General features: G+C 36.7%; 1 protein-coding gene and 1 pseudogene across 2 annotated transcripts in view; one reads left to right on the top strand and one right to left on the bottom strand.

The window, feature by feature from the left end:
• The window catches only part of Dach1 (dachshund family transcription factor 1), a 388,024-nt gene that overhangs the window by 283,163 nt on the left and 82,361 nt on the right, over positions 1-22,500 (top strand). The window lies entirely within an intron of this gene.
• Hmgn4-ps4 (high mobility group nucleosomal binding domain 4, pseudogene 4) lies at positions 11,947-12,316 on the bottom strand (annotated as a pseudogene).

Below are 22,500 nucleotides of genomic sequence, written 5' to 3'. Positions count from 1 at the left end.
GTACCTAAAATATCATTATAAGAATAAAGTACATTTCCATCTGTATAGGTAAGCCACAGTCCTGTTGTGTCTCCAGAACACAGACAGTACAAAGCAACAAGGTAATTCTAGTGGTAGTATACCGAATAATTTATTTAGCAGACTCTCACATGTTAATGCTCCAAGTGAACAGTTTTGTTAAGGCCTCAGTCAACTGAAATATGCACAGGGCATTGGCATGTTTTGAAATCGGAAGATCAGAGAATCTTAGCATTGAATCTGAAGAAGAAAGGGTTCTAACATACAAGCACAGTATAGATATAGTAGTGTTATCAATACCTACAGTAGGCTGGCGCAGTGTAGTATGTTGAATAAATATGAAATGATATATCTTTTCAATTGTCTTTTGACATGACTGGTATCACATAGAACACACCAGCTAATATCTGTGGAACAGTTTGAGATGGTTTTAAAGACATAATCTCCTAACATGGACGTAAAATCATTGTGAATTATTTTCTTAAAATATTTTAATGATGATTCATTTGTACAGCAAACGAGATTTCTCCCTATTTGTTCATATACCCAGCCATTTGCTATTTTTACCTATGTAACAAACTCCTTGATAAAAGTTTATAGATTAATTTTAAGTGAAATATCTAAGACATCATACTTTCATGATACAAACAAAATACTTTTTAATGAAGTTTCTGATACTGAGGGAAAAATATACATTTACATATATATATACATACCCACACACATATATATGTATGTATGTATATGTAATTTTTAAGAGTACCATGCATTCTGTTTGCCTCAAATACATTATTTTTTAAAAGGAGATTGGAGTGGGTGAGTGGGAATGGTAGCATCCTCATAGAACTAGGGGGCGTGGGTATGGGAGGGGGGGAAAGGGGATGACATTTGAAATGTAAATACATAAAATATCCAAGAAAAATAAAACTATTTAAAAAGTAAAAGTAACTATGTGCCTCAGGACATCATTTACTATTTGCACAATGTTCCACTTTTAAAATTATAATATAATTACATCACACCCCTTACTTTCCTTCCTCCAAAAATCCTGCATACCCCTCTTTCAAATTCATAGCCTCTTCCTTTGTTAAAGATTGTTACACGCATATATGTGCATATGCATATATATGCATGTGTTTATATCCTGCTCTGTAAGTGGAGTGTTACTTGTATACTGCAGAGAAATTTTAGTCTAGTGGCATGGTTTCTCAGGCAAGGGATCACATTCATAGACACATCTCACTTTGTGAGATGCCATTGAATGCAGACACACTACACACATTTAATCCCTCTGGCTGAAATACAGAAACATCCTTTGTACATACCTTTAAAGGTAAAGTTAGTTTGTGAAGGAAGCAGCCATGTTTGAAAATAGTGTCTAAATGAGGGGCAGACAAAATGACAAAAAGAGAAATAGTTGACAGAATGAGTCAGAGCTAGAATATGCCCAACTTCTCTGAGAACAGCACAGGAAAGAGAAGCTATTTAAAGAGAGCAGTTCAGGGAGGAAGATTTGGTTAGTTGGGAGTCTGTGAAGTGAGTGCAGTGCAGTGTTGAGTTTGTTCATGAGTTTATGCAGTTCTGTGCAGATCAGCAGAGGCAGTTGACACCAGGGAATGAGGATACAGAAGAATAAAACCAATTGCCAGAGTTAGTTTGAGGCCAAGCAGAACAATTCATTCAGAAGTCGAGAGAAGCCAGACTGAACGTCAGCTTGGAGAGGAGTTAGAACCAGAACAGCTAAGTTGAACCAACCAACCAGAGTTCAGAAAAGAAGTGGAAAGGGTGAGCTTATTTATCAATAAACCTGCAAGACAACAATTAAATCAGCCAAACTCAAGTCGCTTTTATAGTACACATGTTTTATGTACTAACAATTTCATAATAGAGAATGAATTAATGTCCTCATGCTAGAGAAGCCCAACTCTATGGCTCATAAATGTCCTCAGTTGCCCATGTCCTTTAAGGTTGAGGTCTCAGGGGCTTTTCCTTGCCAGCATTGACATGTCCTTCCATGTTATCCCGGGTTAGCTCACATTTGTAGAGACCTTATGAATTTAGCTTCTGATATTACTAAGGCCAAGGTCTTATAGCACACCGCCATGTTCCCAGACTCATATAATCCTTACCTCCCCCTCTTCTTCATTGTTCTCTGAGCCTTTAGGTGCTAGACTTGTTTTGAGGATGTACTCATTGGGTCTGAGCTCAACAACTTTGCAATTTGGTTGGTTGTGGTTTTCTATAATATTTCCCATCTGTTGCAAACTGAAGTTCCCTTGATGAGGGATAATATTTGTGAGTATAAGAATAAATGTTCAGACTTTAGTTAGGGATCATGCTGGGTTAGTAGTTGTCATATGCTCTTTTTCAAGTCGACAAGTACACAAAAATATTTCTATTTCTTTTCTCAGAGGCCTACTTCGTGGATAGATTTCAATACCTGCAGTTAGCCTGAGAATTGTAGACATTTTATATTTTAGAGAAAAGACTGGAATAAATCTAGAAAAATATACAAAAAAATTATCATCTTAAGTCAGAAGGTAGATGTGAATAGAAGAAGAATACCTTTCTTAAGAAGGTAGTGTGAATAGAAGAGTGTTTTCAAATGTGTCTGAAAAGGCTTCTTTGAGTTTCATAGTTATTTATATCCGAGAAAAGAAACTGAGCATGATATAGCTGTACCTGTTGTAATAAAGGAGAAAATTTTTAAATGCATACTATTTTTCTCTAAGCCAGTATCCATCTTCCTATTTTATCTGAAAGAAAAACCTAAGTGAAGAGAGATAGAGAATTTAAGGATAGCATATTTGCTCCCTTCCTCATATTGTGAGCGACTATTTGTGTCATTGAAAAACCATACCATCAGGAAGGGTAACTGAAATTACCTGTTGAGGTCTAAAGCGAAATTCAACTCCTTATCCACTTGTCGATGTGAAAATACCACACAAAGGCACATACTTATTTCGACAGAAAAGAGATATTTCTCAAAAAAAAAAAAACCTTTTCTTAGTCATCTAAGAATCTTTGGTTTACGTGTTACATTATCTAGAATAATATTCAAAATGGAAGGAAAGATGACACTGAGTTATAGACTATAACACAATCTCATGAGGAACAGGTCCTGAGTCTAGCAGTCATCCAGTCTGAGTCAGTCAAAAGTTATATAATTAAATAAAATTCTGTTCTTCGGAGTTACTTAGAGTCAATATAGTTAAATGTAACCATGTTGTATTCAAATATAAATAATCTTTCCCTCTTTTAAAATGAAAAAAAGGAGAGAAATCTAGGCTAATGATAGGGGAGTCCTGTTTTTTTTTTTTTTTAATTTGACTTAACATGATCCTTGTCATTCTAGAAGGCCTTACAAACTTTTTGCCCAAGGCTTTAAATACTGCTGGTGTTGTACACATCTATGTTTGAATCTCCTCAAATGTCCCAATATTTTCAAAATTTAATATTAAATATACAGTCAAATGGTCAGCATCCAAGCAAGGTAGTCTATGATATTTTCTTTTCTCTACATAGTCATAAAGGTTGTCTAATTTTCAAATTTTCATGTTTGAAAAAGTCATGGATCTCAGATATGCCACATGGTAGTGACAGGAGAGTAGAAAAACTTTTAAAATACATTTTAGCAATTCTTTGAAGATTTTACATATTGTGCTCTGATTATTCAAAAGCCCCTTGTCCATTCTCATGCAGATCTACCCCCAACACTCACCTAGCTCTATGACCTTACAATTGTTAATGCACTGAGTTCTAGTAAAACTCCCTATATAGTCTCAAGTATGTGGCCATCCACTCACTGTGGACTAGACAAGCCACAAAAGAGAAATTTATGTCTAACAGAAGAATTTAAGAAAGATGTTAGAAATTACAATCATGACACTAGCAATAAGAATCATAAACTCTAAAAATATCTTTTTAAAATTCCTTTATATACCTAAGAACGTAACCATCTCACACAAAATAGAAAAGCTTAGAGCATGTACAAATTAATCATATATAAGAATAAGCTATATTTCCCCCTTCAACTCCAAATATATTCCTGCATCATAACATACTTTGATATTTGATTTATAATTTTAAAACTTATAGTGCTGAAAATAATGCCTGGGCAAAGTTCAGTGATTTAGCCATAAATGTCAGTAAGTTTTTAAGAAGATAGCACACTGACGGACATTAAATGTTTTAAAAGCTCCATAGAACTCTGTAGTGACTAATTTATTAAACTTCTAGAATCAAAATAATTGAAAACAATTCCCCTGCAAATACCACAGGGCACCTTAAGAGATTAAAAAAAATTAACTCTTAACACCATGTAAAAATGTCACTGAAATGCCAGGAAAATTTCACTGTTTTCATTTAATTATTGCAGAAGAATTTTATTACAATGATTAGCATATTATCACCAAAATTTATAAAAATCTTAGAAGCAATGCACACTCTCAAAACCATGTTTAAAATGGGACACAGTCAATAAGGTGTGCATCTAAATTGCAAAGTCCACATGCTTCTTATAAAGAGATAAATGTACTTAGGTTTCAAATAGTCAGCTGTCACATAGTACCAGGGGATGTAATTTAATTGTATTTTCCAACATTCACTTTTTTGTTGAAGGCATTAGATATTTTATTTGAATAATTAAATACTAAAACAAACAACCATAGCTCTTTTCCTTTTCCTATATCATCAATACTAGAAACCACTGAGAAATAAAACAAGCCATATGGGCCAGTGTTGAGAATTTCCAATAAATTCTAGAGATATTTCCTTGTATAACTAACATTTGTTGTTATGTACGGAAGCAATCCTCCTTTGTTAAGGGTAAGTGGATCCTTTCCACCTAAGTATAAAACATTCTAAATTGGAATTTCTATGGTGCCATTTACAATTATTTTCCTTAAAATAACACCAATGCAGTGAGTGAGTCACTGCTAAGGTCATCCCATATTGATTCTTGGGTGCCTCCCTTATGAGGTCTATGTCTCATCCTGGAAATGCACCCCCACATCTTCACCCCTGTTAGTTGCAGATTCCCATTAATTTTCGTTGTCATGTAGCTATCTCTCCTGCCCTCCCCATACCTGACCCTGAATCTCCAATACCCCTCCCCATCACCTGGCCCTGTAACTTCTCTCCCTCCATCCACCTCTTATGACTATTTTATTCCCCCTTCTAAATGAGATTCAAGCTTCCTGTCTTGGACCTTCCTTCTTCCTTAGCTTTTTTGTGTCTGTGGAGTGTAACTGTTAACTGTGTTCCTTACAAGTGAATACATACCATGCATGTTCTTTTGGAATTTTAATATCTCATTTAGGAAGTTATTCTCAAGTTCCATCATTTGCCTTCAAAATTCATGATGTCTTTCTTTTTAATAGCTGAATAGTATTCCATTGTGTAGATGTACCACACTTTCTCTTTTCATTCTTCAAACGAGGGGCATGTAGGTTGTTTGCAGTTTTTGAGTGTTTCAAAGAAAGCTGCTATGAACATAGTTGAGCAAGTGTCTCTATGAGATGCTGGAGGATCTTTTGGGTGTATATCCAGGAGTGGTATAGCTGGGTCTTGGGGTAGAACTATTTCCAGTTTTCCGAGGAAACACCAAATTGATTTCCAAAGTGGTTGTAGAAGTTTGCACTCCCGCCTGCAATAAATGAGTGCTCCCCTTGCTCTAGATCCTCACCAGCGCGTGCAAGCTTTTGAGCTTTTGATCTTAGCTCTTGTGTGAGACAGAACCTCAGAGTTGTTTGGATTGGCCTTTCCCTGCTGAATGAGGATGTTGTACATTTCTTTAAGTGCTTCTCGGCCATTCCAGAGTCCTGTGTGGAGAATTCTCTGTTTAATTCTATACCCTATTTTTAATTGGACTATTTGGGTTGTTGAATTATTCATAAGTAATACCTCCAATATTTGATCTTATTTTTATAAAAATTTACTGGGAAAGTTAGAAAGCTAATTATAAATTTTGCCCATCAGAATTTACCATGCTTGATATATTTAAGACAGGGAACATGATACAATCTGTGTAATCGACATGATAAAATACCTATGTACATATACAGGAAGGAGATGGTGTGATTAACAGATAAATGATATATTTTTAAATTTTGATAATTAATGAATGACTATATATTTTTCCTGAATATTTTTAGGCAGTATTATACAAGATGACATTAATTTTGCTAGATGTACACTGATTTGTGTGAGGTAAACTCAAAGATAATTGCTGAATTATGAGAATAATGTTGCTACAGAGGATGAGGGTCCTATGATAAATCTGGGAATTTGATACATAGTGTAAGTTCCACTCATTAATGATAGTTATGGCAATATATGGTTTAATGATATCCTACGTGCAGAATCTATCCTCAGAATGACAAGACCAAAAGAATGTATAATTATATTTACTTCTGAGAGATTACGGTTCATAGTTAAAACAGAAGAGGCATCCTGTCATTTTTGAAACCCGTTAAATGTGACAGAATCTATTTTTCTGCCAAGTTGTGAGGACCAGGCAGAGAGCGAATTTGCTGTGGTCAGCTAAGTGTAACCACTGGGCAGGAAAGTGAATTTAATAATGCATTATTGTTCTTCACTGAAGGTGAACTGTTACAGTGCCTTTGTTATGGCAGACTTTGCCTCTGCTTGCGTTCCCAGATGCTGTGCAGATTACCTGATTAAAATCTCTAATGCATGATAAAATGCAGCCAGGTATACTTCGGTATTAGTTGGAATGCATCTCTGTTAGGGCTACGATAAAGAATCTAATTAGAAATATTTTCCAATTATGTTACACTGTTGATGGATCCATAGTATAAAAGCACGTGTTATAAAATGTAGAATAAATTATATAGTTATAAATACATACAGCTTATCTTAAACCAATAGTGTGTTACTTTCTTGATGCTGGAGATAAATTTCTACTGTCCTGATGCAATTAAGAGAAGAATTTTTTTAAATCATGGTTAAACCATGCCTTCCACATAGTAAAACTAGATGAGACCATTGGAAGTAGAATTATTTCACGACTGCATTCTTCCCACTGTCATATCCTTTCCCATTGCACATTCTTTCAAACGAGGCAAAACTTTCTATCATTAAAAACGTTGATTTATATATCGTGATTTGCAAAGTTTAGCCCTCAATTGGTTCATTCAAAAATTATTTTAAAAACCTTTGTTTCTTCTTTATGTTGCCCTCAATGGAATTCACTAATATATTCATACATAAGATCCCCAAAGACAGGCATTCTTTAGTTAAAAGTGTTAATACATGTAGGAAATTTGTACATATTAGTGTGAGTTCTTATGTTGATCAGAGGTACAATTTAAAATTTTGAAGGTATTTGTGAATGCAATGCATACTGTCATTTCTGTTAGCCAGATATATGCTGTTCTGGTTGAGAATCAAACAGTTAATTTCAAAAGTAAACTCTCAGAGATTCAGCTTTGTTCTCCCCAGCCTTTCAAAAGACTTATTTCTTGAAATCTGTAACTGAAAAGGTGCATACATACTAATCTCGGGTTGTCACTGTTGAACTTTGCTGTAAAGAGGCAGAGAGAAGCATTTTTTTCTGAATACCAAGGGCATCCATCAATGAATATCACTACGGGCCATAGAACATGCAAGTTCAAAAGACCGAAGCAAACCAGGATTTGACAAAAATAATACCAACAGCCATGCTCATGGAAAGTGCTGATAAAATAGCAAGGAGAAAATTATCTTCTCCATTCTTTTCTTCTTTGCAAAGACATGTATCTATCATACGACCATAGCAGTTTAAATTGTATCTGTACTTAGAATATACATATAAATACTTAGATTCTAATTCACCATATTAAAATATATAACTGTGCACTCTTCAGGCTCGAGATGTGATTTACAGGAGATGATTAAGGGAGATATCAATACCTGCCTAAAATAATTTAAACACTTCAGTTATCCTGTTGACTTCACGTTACTCCTCCGTTCCTGTCTTTTTAAAGGATTGTAAAGATTTAGTAATGCTAAAACAGAACTAGTATTGTTTTGATGATGAGACATTGATTGTTTAAATAAAATGAGTGCAAGCTTTTTGGGAAAGGAAGGTATTGAGTACTGGAAAATGCTTTTAGACTTAATACATGTGTGTTGTTGCTAACTGTTTTGATGTTTTGGTACGATTGTATCACTCCTGTTTTTAAAAGCTCCAGAAACTGCAAAAGATTGGTTTCGTTCATTGCTCTCCTAGAGAGTTCATGTGGAGAATTTAGTAGTTTATGCTTTGCATTTTATTAAAGTTTAAAGACTCGCACAGACTTAGCATCAAACATATTCACAGGATCTCCTTCTGAACTCATTTTAGAGGCAACTTTTTTATGATAGGTCAGTGCCAGTCAGTGTCACCTTTACTCTGTCTGGATGTTGTATTTCCTCTGACACTCAAAGGTCTACAGTCTGATCTTCTGGAATGACATTTCTTATTTACCAACATTATGGATATAAAAGCTATTAAAGGGGAATGCAGGAACAATACCCTTCAGACTAGAGCAAAGTATTCTCTTACTTCAAATGTACTTGCAGTTCACTAGCCTTTGGCTCATAGATGGCATTATAAGAGTCTTTCAACATAGTGTTATCATTTCTCCTCCAGTTTACAGCCTGTGAAATATCTGCCCCTCTTACTAGTAACTCTTGTACAGAAGGCAGGATCTCCAATGATTTCCTTCTCCTATGTTGATTCTTCAAACCTCAGTAATAACATATGTGTCCAAGAGGTAACTGTTTTTCCTTTGAGGAAAACAAAATATCCTAAACAAGACAGTTTAAAGCTACGCTCACGTGTTGCCATTGTGTTGAAGGATTGAACTGAACCACAGCATCAAAAGTTCCCATTGAACATTCAACCAGATTTTTAACCTTAGAAATTTTTAAATACACTCTATTTTCTCACTCTCAGAAACCATCAGTCTTGAATGGCTAAAGGGCAATGGATTGGAGTTAGGAGGAGCAGTTATCATTTATTACTACTGTAATTTGAGAGTATTCATGGTGAATAGGCTTGCACTTTTGGAGGAGGAAGAGAAAGTCCATTGAACGTTCAGATTGTAGCCTATATGGATGTATTTTTAAAATATTTTCATGATCCATGCTTTATTTCATTAAAAAAGGAAAATAGAAGTCTAGTTCATTTGTGTGCATATGTCTTCATAGAAATAACCCCAGAGTGTATAGCGAGCCTATCTAGTCATTCATTCGTCATTAATTTTTATTAATCATTTTATTCGTTTACGTTTCAAATGTTATCCCCGTTCATAGTTACCCCTCCACAAACCTCTATGCCCCTGTCTCCCCTCCCCTTTGTCTTTAAGACTGTGATTCTCTGTCGCACGCCTAATGTCCCGCCAGCAAGAACGTCCCGCGGCAACAGGATTCTTCTGCGAGCAAACCTTTACTGTGTTACAGCTCTCTTAGTGTTACAGCTCTTCTTAGTGTTACAGCTCTTCTCAGTGTTACAGCTCTTCTCAGTGTTACAGCTCTTCTCAGTGTTACAGCTCTTCTCAGTGTTACAGCTATTCTCAGTGTTACAGCTCTTCTGAACAGCTCTTCTGAACAGGGACCCCGAGCAGCAAAATCGCTCGGCTTATATAGACAACAGTATGCTAATTAACTCTCAGGGATTGGTGGGGCTTGGATCACCCCACTACTTGTCCTCCAGGGATTGGCGGAGAATGAATCACCTCATTAGCATATTAACGGTCAACTGACACCTGGTGCATAAACCGCACATGTGCAGTACCGCTGTTCACCACTAGAGGGAGCCCTAGCAAGGGGACAAGCCTGCACATGCGCAGTAAGTCGTTTATATCTAGACAAGGCTGGATGTCGGCACCATCTTTGTTTCGCCGCGCCGCTCTCTACAATCCTCCACTCTTGCCTCACTGCTCTAGCTTCCCCCTACACCGTGGCATCAAACCTCCACAGGACCAAGGACCTCCCCTCCCGTGATGTCAGATAAAGCCACCTCATGCTGGCCTTAATTCTGAAAAGGTTTAGCTCATGTACTGACATGAAGCACTAATAAAGACTGGCAGACTTGGCGTGATGACATCATTTTTGGGCGGAGACTTGGGCCGTAGAAAGTCTTCTAGGGCTTTTAATTACGTTATTTTCATTTACTTAATATTCTTTTAAATTTTAATTCTCTTCTAGCAAAGTTGGATTTTGCTACTTAATTATTATCAATATCTGAAATCACACTTTTATAAATGATGATAAGGTATAAAAAGAGAAAAGGGAAGGAAAGAAGCAAGGAAGGAGGGAAGGAGAAATAACATCAGAAAAGAAGAGTACCAGAAACAACACTGTTCCTCTTACTAGTATCTACTTTTATGCACATCTGTATTCATCATCAAATATTCAGCAACTGTTCACTATCTCACACTATTTAAGCGAAAGGAAAACACAAAGAGGAACAATGCAGTTTCTAATGGGGAAGGCAAGACAGAGCCAAAATGCTTTAAGTATGATATGCCCTTTGCTCTTATCAAGAAACATGCAACCTGAAGGATATCAACAATACATAAAAGCTGTGTTAGTTTCCTTTCCTGTTGCTGTTGTAAAATACTCAGAGCAAAGGATTATACAGAAGAAAGGATTTATTTGGTAATTCCAAGTTATGGTCCATCCTAGCCAGAGCAAGAGACCCTTGAAACAGCTGGCCGTATCCCATTCAGTCCAACGCAGAGAGCCAAGATTCATTGCAGCCATTCTGCTGCTCTGCTCACTGAATGCCTCTTCCTTCAGTCCAGGCCTTTGCCCAAGAAGTGGCTCTTCCCCAGTGCAGGATGACCCTTTCCACCTCAACTGAGAGAGTTAAGAAAATCCCTCACAGGAATAAGCACAGGTCAACTCCATCTACACAACCTTTCATTCCTATTTCAGATCCTACCCATAACCCTACCCACCTGACTTCATGTTCTTTCTCTTTCCAAAAATTTAAAAATAAAGACAAAAGGATGAAAATCAACCCAAGGAAACTTTGAAAAAATAAGATAAAAATACTAAAACAAAGAAGTTTACTTATTTATTTTTTTAACTGTAACCAGCTTTATTAAAAATACTTTTCATAACCAGTCATGGTGTTTCCGGCAGGACATGGGCAGACAATCAACAATATTCAAGAACTTCCAAATTCCCTTCTTGTATAGACTACTGAAATCAGAACTCCACTATAAAACCCAGTCAAATCTTCATTCCATGCTTTAAAAGGGGGAAAGTAGCTTAGAGTGAGGGTTGACATTTCACATTAAGGGTGTTGTTTAACAACTTCTCACAAGTCGGCCCTGACTTTCAGGAACTGAACATGGCAGAATTATCAATCTGAAGATCCACAATCTTTTATTAAAGGAACCAGCGATCTTCTGAGAACACTCAATGATGTCACTGCAGAGTCCACATCGCCCAATAGACTAGAAAACCAATTTTGGGAGTCAGGTTCCAACAGGTCTCTGGTTTTAAGGGAATTAAGTCTATGTCAATGGTACAGGGGAACTGGATATAAAAACAAATTTAGAGTTTCTCCAGACCACAAGGTCTTTGTTTGTTTGTTTGTTTGTTTTTTGGTTTTTTTTTTTTTTTGGTTTTTTTTTTTTTTGTTTTTGTTTTTTTTTCTTGGTGGCTACCTATGCAAGACCAGGATGTCTTTCCTGGAAGTCAACAGGAGCCTTTCAAAATTATCTAGGAAAGAGGTTTTCTGTCCTCACTCTAGCTTGGGTGATTTTTATTTTAGTGATACATGATTCCACCCCCACCCCAGTGTTGTGTATGCTAAAAATATAGTTTAAAGAAAAGTAAAACAAAAATCCTGCATTTTTATAAAACTGGATAAAAAAATAGCATTCCAAACTGTACAGTCACCAGAAGTACACAGTTATAAAAAATGCACACACGTCACTTGGCACCTCCAGCATCTTCAGATTTCTGTGCCTGGTCTGTTTTGTTACCTCCAATTTCTGCAGGATTACTCACATCCTTACTGGCATCGGCTTTCCCCCTTTTCCCCCTTGGGAACCTTCTCTCCCTTCTTTGCAGGGTACGTTTTAGGCTTTTGCTCTGGCCTTGGAGGAGTAGGCTTAGCAGACCACCTTGCAGATCTTCTCTGTGGCTCGTCCTTCACCTTGGCTTTGTCTTCTTCAGCCTTTCTTTTGGGCATGGCGGCGGCAGCAGGGGACATTGGCACTGAACACGGGTATCCAGCAGCAGTGTGCAGTTTGGTCCATCCGGGGGTCGTCCTCGGTGCTTCTTCACACTGCTCAGGCTCCAGGAAGAAGTTCCGTTTTTAAAGTGCAGAGCAGAGAGTCTGTTTGTGTTCCCACTACTCGTATGCTTGGAGCCTATTCTGGAGGGTGGTTCACAGATTCGTCGGCACTCCATTGGAGAAAACGGATTTTGCCATTCTAAACACTTATTGATTACCAACAGCTTCTAGATTGAGCGTGGAAATTTGTTTCCACTTCTTTTTCCTCATCCTGGGATGCTTTGTGGTTTGAACCAGTGTAGGTCTTTTAATGCTGTCAGATTCTCTCTGAGTTCATATATACACCAGCCCTTTCGACTCTGGAAATGCTGTTCCCTCAGAGTTCTCAACTATTTCACTGCATTTTATAACATTTCTTCATCCTCTCCCACATAAAACCCTGAGGAAGGAATGGAGGGGATATGGTAAGGGCAGCCCACTTATTCAGATTGCTCTAGAGCCTCTCCTTTCTACCCTGTCCAATTGTGGGTCTCTGTGTTCTTATCACCTAGTATTAGCATGAAACGTTTCCGGTGAGGGTGGAGTTATGCAAACTGGAGAACATAAAATAAATAAATGAATTTCTTTATATATATGACCTTCCAAAATTAAATCAAGGTTTAAAAGACAATTTAACAGACTCATAGCCTCTAGTGAAAAAGCAGTAGTGATGAACATCTCCCAAGAAACAAACAGCAGGTGCCAAATTGATCCCCTAAACCACCAAAGGAAGAATTTTCACCAACAATGCTCAAATTATTCCAAAAAAATGAAAACAAACGATTATTTACTAAATCTTTGGATGGCGCCACTATTATCTTGACTAACAAAACTGTTCAAAGACCCCACTACGAGAACAGAAAGGGAATCACATATTGATATTTCTTATGAGAATAGATCCAAATAGTATAATAAATACTTGCAACCAAAACAAAAAAAAAGTGAAAAAGATTACTCACTATGCTTAAGTTGGTGAAATGGCACAGACACAGGGATAAACCGACACATATAAATCAGTAAAGGAAACCCCTCACATAAATAGACCAAAAGATAAAAGCTGCCCATTGTCAACAGTACCCTCATCTGAGAGAAAGTCGAAGCATTTCCCCCTAAAATCAGGAACAGGAGAAGGACGTGCATTGTCTTCAAACCTCTTGTTTTAATATCGGAAACTGTAAGTGGTGCAATAAGGCAACGGGAGAAGATCAAAGCGATAAATAGGAAACGAAGTCAAAACATTTTTAATTATTTATTTACATAAAATGCAGTGTGCGTGGCTGTGCCACAGAAGTATAAAGGAACTTGTGGGCGTCAGTTCTCTCTGCCACGCGGGTCGCAGAGACTGAGGACAGATCGTAAGACGTGGCTTCCAGGGCCTTAAACTGCTAAACCGTCTTACCGGCCCCGAAGACCAAAGTTTTAACTGCAATAAAGCTCACGAAAGAAGTTCATTAGCTTATCACATATAACAAACAAGGGCACTCAGCATTCAGAGAATGTAATGCCTTAGAAGACCAGGAAGTGTTTAAACAACTTTCCACAACTGGTACAAAATTTTGACTCTAAACAAAGAAACTCTTCAGCCACCAAAGTATTCTCAATTAAGTACGATTTTTTTTTTTTGCCTCAGTCAAGTTGGGAGGCAATGCTTAACTATTATTTCAAATATTTAAAAATAGTCTTGAAGTTTATTCAGTGTTGAACATATCCGTAAAAGTATTTGGTCGTCATAAAATGCCCCTCAATTTTCGTGTGTTTGTGGGAGTTAATCAAAACATATAAATCCTCTTTTGTGCATAAATGAGAGATGACTTCCAAGCACTCAGTCCACATAGCTGCTGTGTAATGTATAAGCACCAGGAAAACGTGGTGGGGAAAGCTGGACGGTACTGATGAGAACACTGAGAGCCTTCATAACATCCTTAACAAAGGCACACGAGCTGTAATGCATGGTTTGTGCATTCTGCTCATTCTATTTCACTTTATAATTTATAAAATTTCAGTTAATCATTCATTTTTGTTCATTTCTGATTCTTTTAATAGATTATAACTAAGGAACCCATTCTAGAATTTAATGAGAAATCATATCAGGAAAAAAAATTATTTTGCTGTTGAGCGATGGATCTTAAACCGCCTATAAGCAACTTGGAAATAGAAATTACTGATTAGGTGTTTAAGATCTAAATAGGCAAACTCTTTGAAAATACTACTTAATGTTTGATTATACCAAGTTTCAGCTAGCATCATGTTACCCACTGTGAGAATGACACAAAACAGCAAAACTTTGACAAGTTTGCTCTCATAAATATCCCTTTTGCATTTTATATAATACAATGGATTATATACACATCTATTGTTATTATAATAATTTTAAGGAATATAATATACTGACTTTGATTTATTGTTCTAACATTCCATTTAGACAGTTAATTTTTTTGTACTTTTTCCCCAAGTGATTTTAGCTTGTGTTTCTCACTGTTTATTACATGAAATGAAACTACCTTTATCTAGAAGTTTAACAAAATTACTTACACCAAAAGCAAATAAACTAAAGTAAACTCTAAATTGGAAGAAAATTAAAAACCTTCTTTGATTTTAACAGTTTAATTTTGAATAATTCTGAATGTTTCTTCCCCAAGTAGTAGACTATTACACACGAGCTATAATGTTATTTTTCATTGTATTATATGTCAAATCATCTACATACTTTTGTCATTTTTTTTTTCGGAGCTGGGGACCGAACCCAGGGCCTTGCACTTCCTAGGCAAGCGCTCTACCACTGAGCTAAATCCCCAACCCCCTACTTTTGTCATTTTTAAAACTAAACATTCACCTGTGCTATTTTCAGAATTGTCTCTTATTAATTAAGGCGTTGAAATTAAAGTTTCAGGCTCCTATTTTCATTTACCTGACGCCTCTCCTTTTCTTGACCTTCTAAGTAGCTGCAGTGTAGGCTTGGAAGAGCTGAAAAAATGCTGTTTGTGTTTGGAAAGAAATGTTCTGATGCTTAGAATTTTGTTAGTTTTAAATGCAGAACATGAGTTTGCAGAAACAATCTTCCTTTCCTTAATGATGTCTGCAGATATTATTATGATAACATTTCCCCTAATGACTTTGAATTCTTCACATTCTTATCAAAGTAAGCAAGCAGTTAGGGCAGCAAGCACAATTGTAGTGTAAGGCAGTGAACTCTCCTTTAAGGAGACTGTCACCTTGATGGTGTTTCCTGCTGTTTGACTTTTCTGTCGCTTCGTGTGTTTTGTGTTTTAGTGCACCTGAGATGGGAGTAAACAGTAATAAAAAAGCAAATCAACATAAAAATGTTGCCTGGCATTGAGAGGACATTTCAGAGATCCTTTATCAGTTGTTTCATTTTCCCTGTCAGATGTTGAAATCTTTTACTCATATTGCACAGAAATTCAGGTCTACTGATAGTGTCTTCCTTTAGCTAAGCCATGAAGAAGTCAAAATTTCATTTGTAAAGGCAGCTATCGCTGAGTGTAGCAGGCCGAGGTTATTGGTCCTTATTTAGCCAACCTGAAGATAAGATGTCTAATTTCCTGACTCGGCCCTATCTACCCTCACCTCACACACTTATTATTGGGTACAAACATAGAGAAAGGGGGCCCTTGTTAAAGGCATCCACATATGCTTTTCTTCGATACACCTCATTGTGGAAACTTCGGTTGCATTTCCTTAAACCCTAAAGCCAAAATACACGACTGCAAAGCATTTTTTTTTCATTGGATTTTTTTATTTACATTTCAAATGTTATCCCCTTTCCTGGTTTCCCATCTATAAACCTCTTATTTCATCTCTCCTTTCTGTGCTTCTATGAGAGTGTTCTCTCACCCACACACCAAACCCCTTCCCGCCCTGACATTCCCCTACACTGGGGTTTGAGCCTTGGCAGGACCAAGGGCTTCTCCTATTGGTGCCCAGTAAGGCCATCTTCTGCTACATATGCAGCTGCAGCCATGGGTCTGTCCATGTGTGCTCTGCAAAGCATCTTATATTCCTACAGTCCAAGGAAGGCATGGGACTTTCTTTGTATAAAATATTGGAGAGTTAATAAGGGTTATTAAAATTATTTTGATATTTGCTTGACTGGTAGGAAATAATTTAATATGGACATTAATACATGGCCATACAGAAATCACCTTTATGATTTCCTGTTAAAAGCAGTCTTATGCAGAGTGTCTCCTGATAGACCTGACTTCCTCTGTTACACATGGTGCTTCCCTTTCCTCTACTTATTGTGATGTTCCCATGTACAGTAAAAGCAATCCCATGAGGAACTTGAAAAAACTTGAAAGCTGACTACCAAACAAATGGATAAGATAAATGAAGTAAAAATTTTTTGTCACTCTTGCTAGATATACCAGGAAATATCTTTTAAAAATGTGACTTATAGTTTCTCTTATATCAACCTAACTAGAAGAAAATTATCCTCAGGTCCTATAAATGTTTTTGGTGTCACTGCTTCTATTTTCCTGACAAAACAAATAAACACAGAAACAAGCAAATAAAACCATCTTTCTGTTCATATTTTTTAAAAAAAAACTAATATAGTGGTTAATTGTAGAAATACAGAAACCCCAATTAATTTATAATGGGAAATAATATCTCATATCTGTTGAACTAAGTTCTCTATGTTCTAAATATAGCATGTGCTATAGGTAGGATCAAATATTGTTAGCATTACTTACAGGTAGACCTAGCTTCATCATTTCATACTGAAAATTTGTATTTAGTAGAATTAAGGACATCTGCTTGTGTAAGTTTTGTTGTTGTCATTCATGTTCAAGTTATTTTGAGATAATCAATCTTGAGAGGTGGAGAGGTAGTCTTGTTTGGTTAAATATATTCATTTTCTTAAGGACATTGCTACTCGTACTTATGGATAGAGCAAACACGACCAGCACTGAATGGAAACGGAGGTTAAGGGGCATCTGCATGATGAATCCCTAAGAATGAATACGTGTCGGAGTTTTTGCTTTGAAACCATATTTTATATGAATTTCTCACTTTCCTATTTTCATTACAAACCTTCCCATATATCCTTCCATGCTCTCCTTCAACTTTTGGCCTCTTTTTATGCTGTCTGTTACTGGATGTTTATGTGTGTGTGTGTGTGTGTGTGTGTGTGTGTGTGTGTGTATGTGTGTCTGTGTGTGTGTATGTGTGTCTGTGTGTGTGTTTGTGTGTGTATGTGTGTGTGTGTTTGTGTGTGTGTTTCTGTGTGTGTGTGTGTGTGTGTGTGTGTGTGTGTGTGTGTGTGTGTGTGTGGAAAGAATATACTCGCACTATTAGCCTCTGGTATGCCCCTTATTTCTCTCTGAATACTTTCTTTTTCCCGACTAGTCTCTCAGTGACTAAACCATGAGATAACATGATATTCCTCATTCCAGTCAGCCTTAACTATCATCGACCTCTCACGAAGGGATGGCGCCTATGTTTGTTGGAATAAATTTTCTCCATGGTCTGAAGCATTTGAACACGTAGTTGCCAGTTTGCAGCATTGTTTGGGCAGGTTGAGGTGATAAAGTATTAGGGAGTAACACTAGTCATAGTGTGTTTTCTCTGCTTCATGCTTGCCCTCAAAGATGTGACCTTTCAGGCGTCTGTCCTCATGGTTCCCTGCTTCCTGTTGGTATGACTGTTATGGGTTCTTTCCATCCATTTTGGAGTTTAAGCCAAAATTAACTCTTCCTTCCTTAAGTTCCCTTGCTCTCCTGTCATTTTACTACACAACAGAAAAGCGACTTATACAGGGTCTTCTGAGCAACTTCTCTGTCCTTGGTAGAAAGCTCGAGTACTAGATATTTCACAGATGTTGATATTTGAATACTTCTGCAGCAATGGTGTCTGAATGAGAGCATTGCGTGACACTCTTGCCTCTAGCTCGCATTTTAAATTCCTTCTGCCCTCTCTTCTGAGATGATTCCCTAGACCTTTAAATGGCAACCATGCTAGTAATAAAGACAACATCAACATTTATTCTCTTTACTTTGACCAGATATGAGTCTATATTAAATATTTCCTTTGCATAAAGGAAATTTCTTGTCCCTGCTAAGAGATTCTTTAATATATAAGTATAAGAAAACATATTTAGAAGGCAGTGTGACAAGGTATTCATTTAGGCAAGACACAGGCATGTGAACTATCTTGGGTCCATGTCTTCCCCAGCCATAGGGTTTTGTCCAAGTTTACAGTAACCGGGCATGTATAATTCACCGTGGAACACACCTCCAAACCTATCTATTTTTAAGTAAAGAAAAGAGTAGGTGACTAGGGAGATATATTACAAATAAAAGTTGCCCACTGCTCTTGCAGAAGACAGGAGTTCAAATCTCACACTAGACACTCTCTCAAACGTTGTTTGATGTAATTATCTTAAATTGTCAGCAAACCTTGTTTGAGATTGTTTTTCCAGCAGAATAGGCCACAGAGAAAACACAGACCTAAAGGAAATGAACCCAGGACTAACTTTCAGATCTTACACAAGCATGTAGGATAATGCTTAAATAATATGAAAATTCTGTTTAATATATGTCATGAAATTATATAACAAAAGGTTGCACATCTTTTGAAACACAGTATCTGAATTGTTTTCATTTCTTCAGCCTGGGCTTCCATTAGATATTTTCATCAGTTATTTATAGGAAGATTTGGTTATATGGTGGGCAATTAATAAATCTCACTAGGTGCAAAACTACATAAGAAACTATTAATTGCTAAAAGTAATGACATCAACCTATTTTAAAAGAACTGAAACTAACAACTACCCTTTGTATAACATTCCATATGGGTCAGGTATTAACTAAATACCATAATAACTTACAAGGCCGAAGTCATTACCCTTGCTTTATCCATGAACAACTGGGAGGTGGAACGACTATTTCAGTGTAACGCAACTGTGCACGCAAACTGAAATCAGAATCGTTTTCTACTTCAGTAGCCTGCTTTTTCCCCAACCAATCTTATTCAGTAAAGAAGGGGCACCATCACCCAGATTGTGGGACTAACCGTAAATGGGTGACTGTATTGATCTCCCTTCTGAACCACAGTTTCATCAGCTGAATCCATTCCTCCGAGTCTTTCATACTTGAAGAGTTCCCCGTTCTAGTCATCAAATTGCTTTACATGATCGGCTTGGGCCTTCATGTCTGGATAAACCCTTTAACGGAGCAGATCTTTGAGACATAAAGCAGCACATGTCTCCTTTTCTGCCTACTAAGACTGCTTAAAATTATAAGTTGAAGATACTAATTAATTTTCTTACACAGCAGTTTTCATCAGTTTTAATTTGTAATAGAATAAAAAGGAAAGATGTCTATATTCTTTGATTTGTTGTTTACTTTAAGCTAAAAGTTTCAACCGAAACCTTTCAGGTGGCCGCCTGCATGAGAACAACAGGATTCTTATAAACAGTGTTAATGAATTTACCAAAGTAGATAAGACGCCTTTATTCGCTTCCTTTTTTTTTTATTAACAACTTCCAGTTTCGTGTCGTTTGTTTTAGTTTCTACTATCTTCTTCTAGAAACCTAAATAAAAGCCAGTGTGTCTTCTGAGATGGAAAAATTGTTTCAAATCATTGGCAAAGCTTAATGCCTTCTGACTGCTGCGATATGTTAATTTAAGCCAGACCAAATGTTCCTCAGCTGCAAATATTTGGTGTTGTTCACTGGGAACTGGCAAGATTTATGAGAGCCCAGTGGCAAAGACTTCAGTGCTCACATGCCTCTCATTGTAATCATTTCCATGTTCACTGATGGACTGCGGAGAAAGAAAATATCAACTTTTCAGACACTGGATCCTTGGCCGCGAATGAGACTTTATTTCACCTCCGAATAGCCATCTTCGTGTTGAAAGAAATCAGTTTTTCTACCCCAATTCTGAGAAAATATGGTCTGTCTTTTTAAAATACGTTCTGATATTACCATGTGCAAGAAAGGAAATAACAGTTTTAACAGTTCTTAATGAAGGATAAGTAAGTTCTGTGTAGAAGTTTGAGTAGAACCCCATAATAAAAATATGGACACATTGTTATTCTTTTTAATGTGTAATTTCTTTGCATTAGTAATTTTTGAAGCTTTCTACCACAAGTAGACTCACCTCCTATACTTGTTAATCAAGACCAAGTGGGTTTTTATAGAAATAGGTGAATGCATTTTGTACTTTTTAGAAAATGTCAATATTTAAATATAAATGCATATATATAATTCAATGTTATTTACTATTAAAACGTTAATTAATATAAGTATATTTGGTACTCAAGAAAGAATTGAGGTTAATAACAGAAGCCTCAACATGAGCAGTTAATGTTTCCATGCAAGATTGGAGGCAAAGACACATTCCAAATCTGAAGAACTTGCTAGAATTTCATCATTGATGAGAAAGAAAGCTTTGATTCAGAACAAGCCTTACATGTCTAACAATAGTCAGTCACCAACAGTTAGCATTGTAATACTAGATCAAAACTGCCTATTCATATTTAACATTAAATGTCCATGCCCATATTCTTTGTGCAACTCCTTACATATTCCAATAAATTGGTGGGGAAAAATACTTCTTGCGAATCCAATGGTTGGTTGGTATGTGTTGGGAGGAGAAGTATGGAGATAGAGGCAGAGAGAGAGAGACAGAGAGTGTTGGGGTTCAACTCAATGTCTTGTCTTCTCTAATAAACACGCAACTACTAAACAAAATATCCAGTCTTTCATTTGTAAAAATTACCCTTCTTTAATTAAACAACAGACCATATTTTATGACAATTCCACATGTGCATACAGTAAGTATTTTCTTATCTTTCTCATCTCCATGCTTTTCTCTTCCTCCATTCCCTAATTGTCCCCTTAAACTGCTCATTTAATTTATTTTTTTATCTAAACTATTCATTCCGTGTAAGGATTAGTCTAAGCAGGTAATGATATGCACTAACTCTTGTTCATAAGACTAACCTTCTGGGCTAACAACGTATGCTACTAACTCTTGTTTAGAAGATGGAGAATATTTCTGTTCTTCCAACTTTACAGATTAACAATAAAGGTTCCAAGAGCTCCCACGGTCAGCAACTGTGCTGGTGAGGACAGAAAATAAAACATAGACATGGCAACACCTTTTTTTCCTTTGCCTTACTTAGCATGTGATCTCTTTCTTATGACTATATGTGGGATTGGAGAGCATTATTCCCTGTTGAACTCCTTAATTATCTATCTCAGCGCAATAAAAGGGAAAGTGCTGACAGAACCAGAAGAAAAATCTAGGTTCTTCTTTTGCAATAAACGTGACACAGATTGTATAAAGCAATATTTTTGCCCTTGAAATGTTTAGAAGTATTGACAATCTGTCCAGTAAATTCTCAGCTTGTCTTTAAGGCTGGAGCATCTACGTTCTTAGCATTTAACAGACAGACATTGATCTCTTGCTTCTTCAGACAGATACCACCGGCATGCTGGATTTGCTTTTGCAGCAGGACCTTAAAATTATCCCCCTTTATGACAGTATCCCATAATTTCCATCTAAAATGTTAGAGTTTTTATAGCAAACTTCCCATCTTGAAATATGTATCATGAAGGTGTTCATAGCTTAGCACTAAAAAATAGCTTAGGTATTGAGAGATAAGTAGCTGAATAATAAAACAGATTTGAAAACAAAAGTGCTTAATCGCTCCTAAAAGCAGAAATGTTATAGAAACCCCTTGACTAAGGATGCCCTCCAAGCTTGAGGTCATCTTTTTGTTTTGGTACCCAGGTCCCTCTGGTCTTCCATAAGTTTACAATGGTTGTGAAATTGTCCCCAAGAAAAGACAGTGATAATTTCATTCGCTCATTTTTAAAGAGCACAAGTGAAGAAAATAATTGATGGCATTTTAAATAATATTTATTCGTTGGCAAATACTGGGCAATCTAGATAATGTTTTCATTGTTCCATTAGTTGGTTAAGAAATCATGAGAGGAAATAGCAGAGGGAATTCTTTTTAAGATTTCTTTGACTCTTTCCACCCACAGGCCCTGAGCTCGGCAGTAAAGAGTCCATTTTTGTTAATGAAGCTTCCCTCACACAGCTGGGATTGTTTAATATTTTACGAGTGTTACTTTGTTTTGCTCTCAACGATCTCAGGCAGTTAAGGATTTATGAATCGTGTTTTTCTCAGCCCATCTGCGGTTTCCTATCTTCCCTGGCCTTGAGAATATG

This window comes from Rattus norvegicus, chromosome 15 (assembly GCF_021556685.1).
Source record: "Rattus norvegicus strain SHRSP/BbbUtx chromosome 15, alternate assembly SHRSP_T2T, whole genome shotgun sequence".
Classification (NCBI taxonomy): domain Eukaryota; kingdom Metazoa; phylum Chordata; class Mammalia; order Rodentia; family Muridae; genus Rattus; species Rattus norvegicus.
Note: the sequence above shows the minus strand (reverse complement) of the source record. Positions and strands in the feature narration are given on the sequence as shown.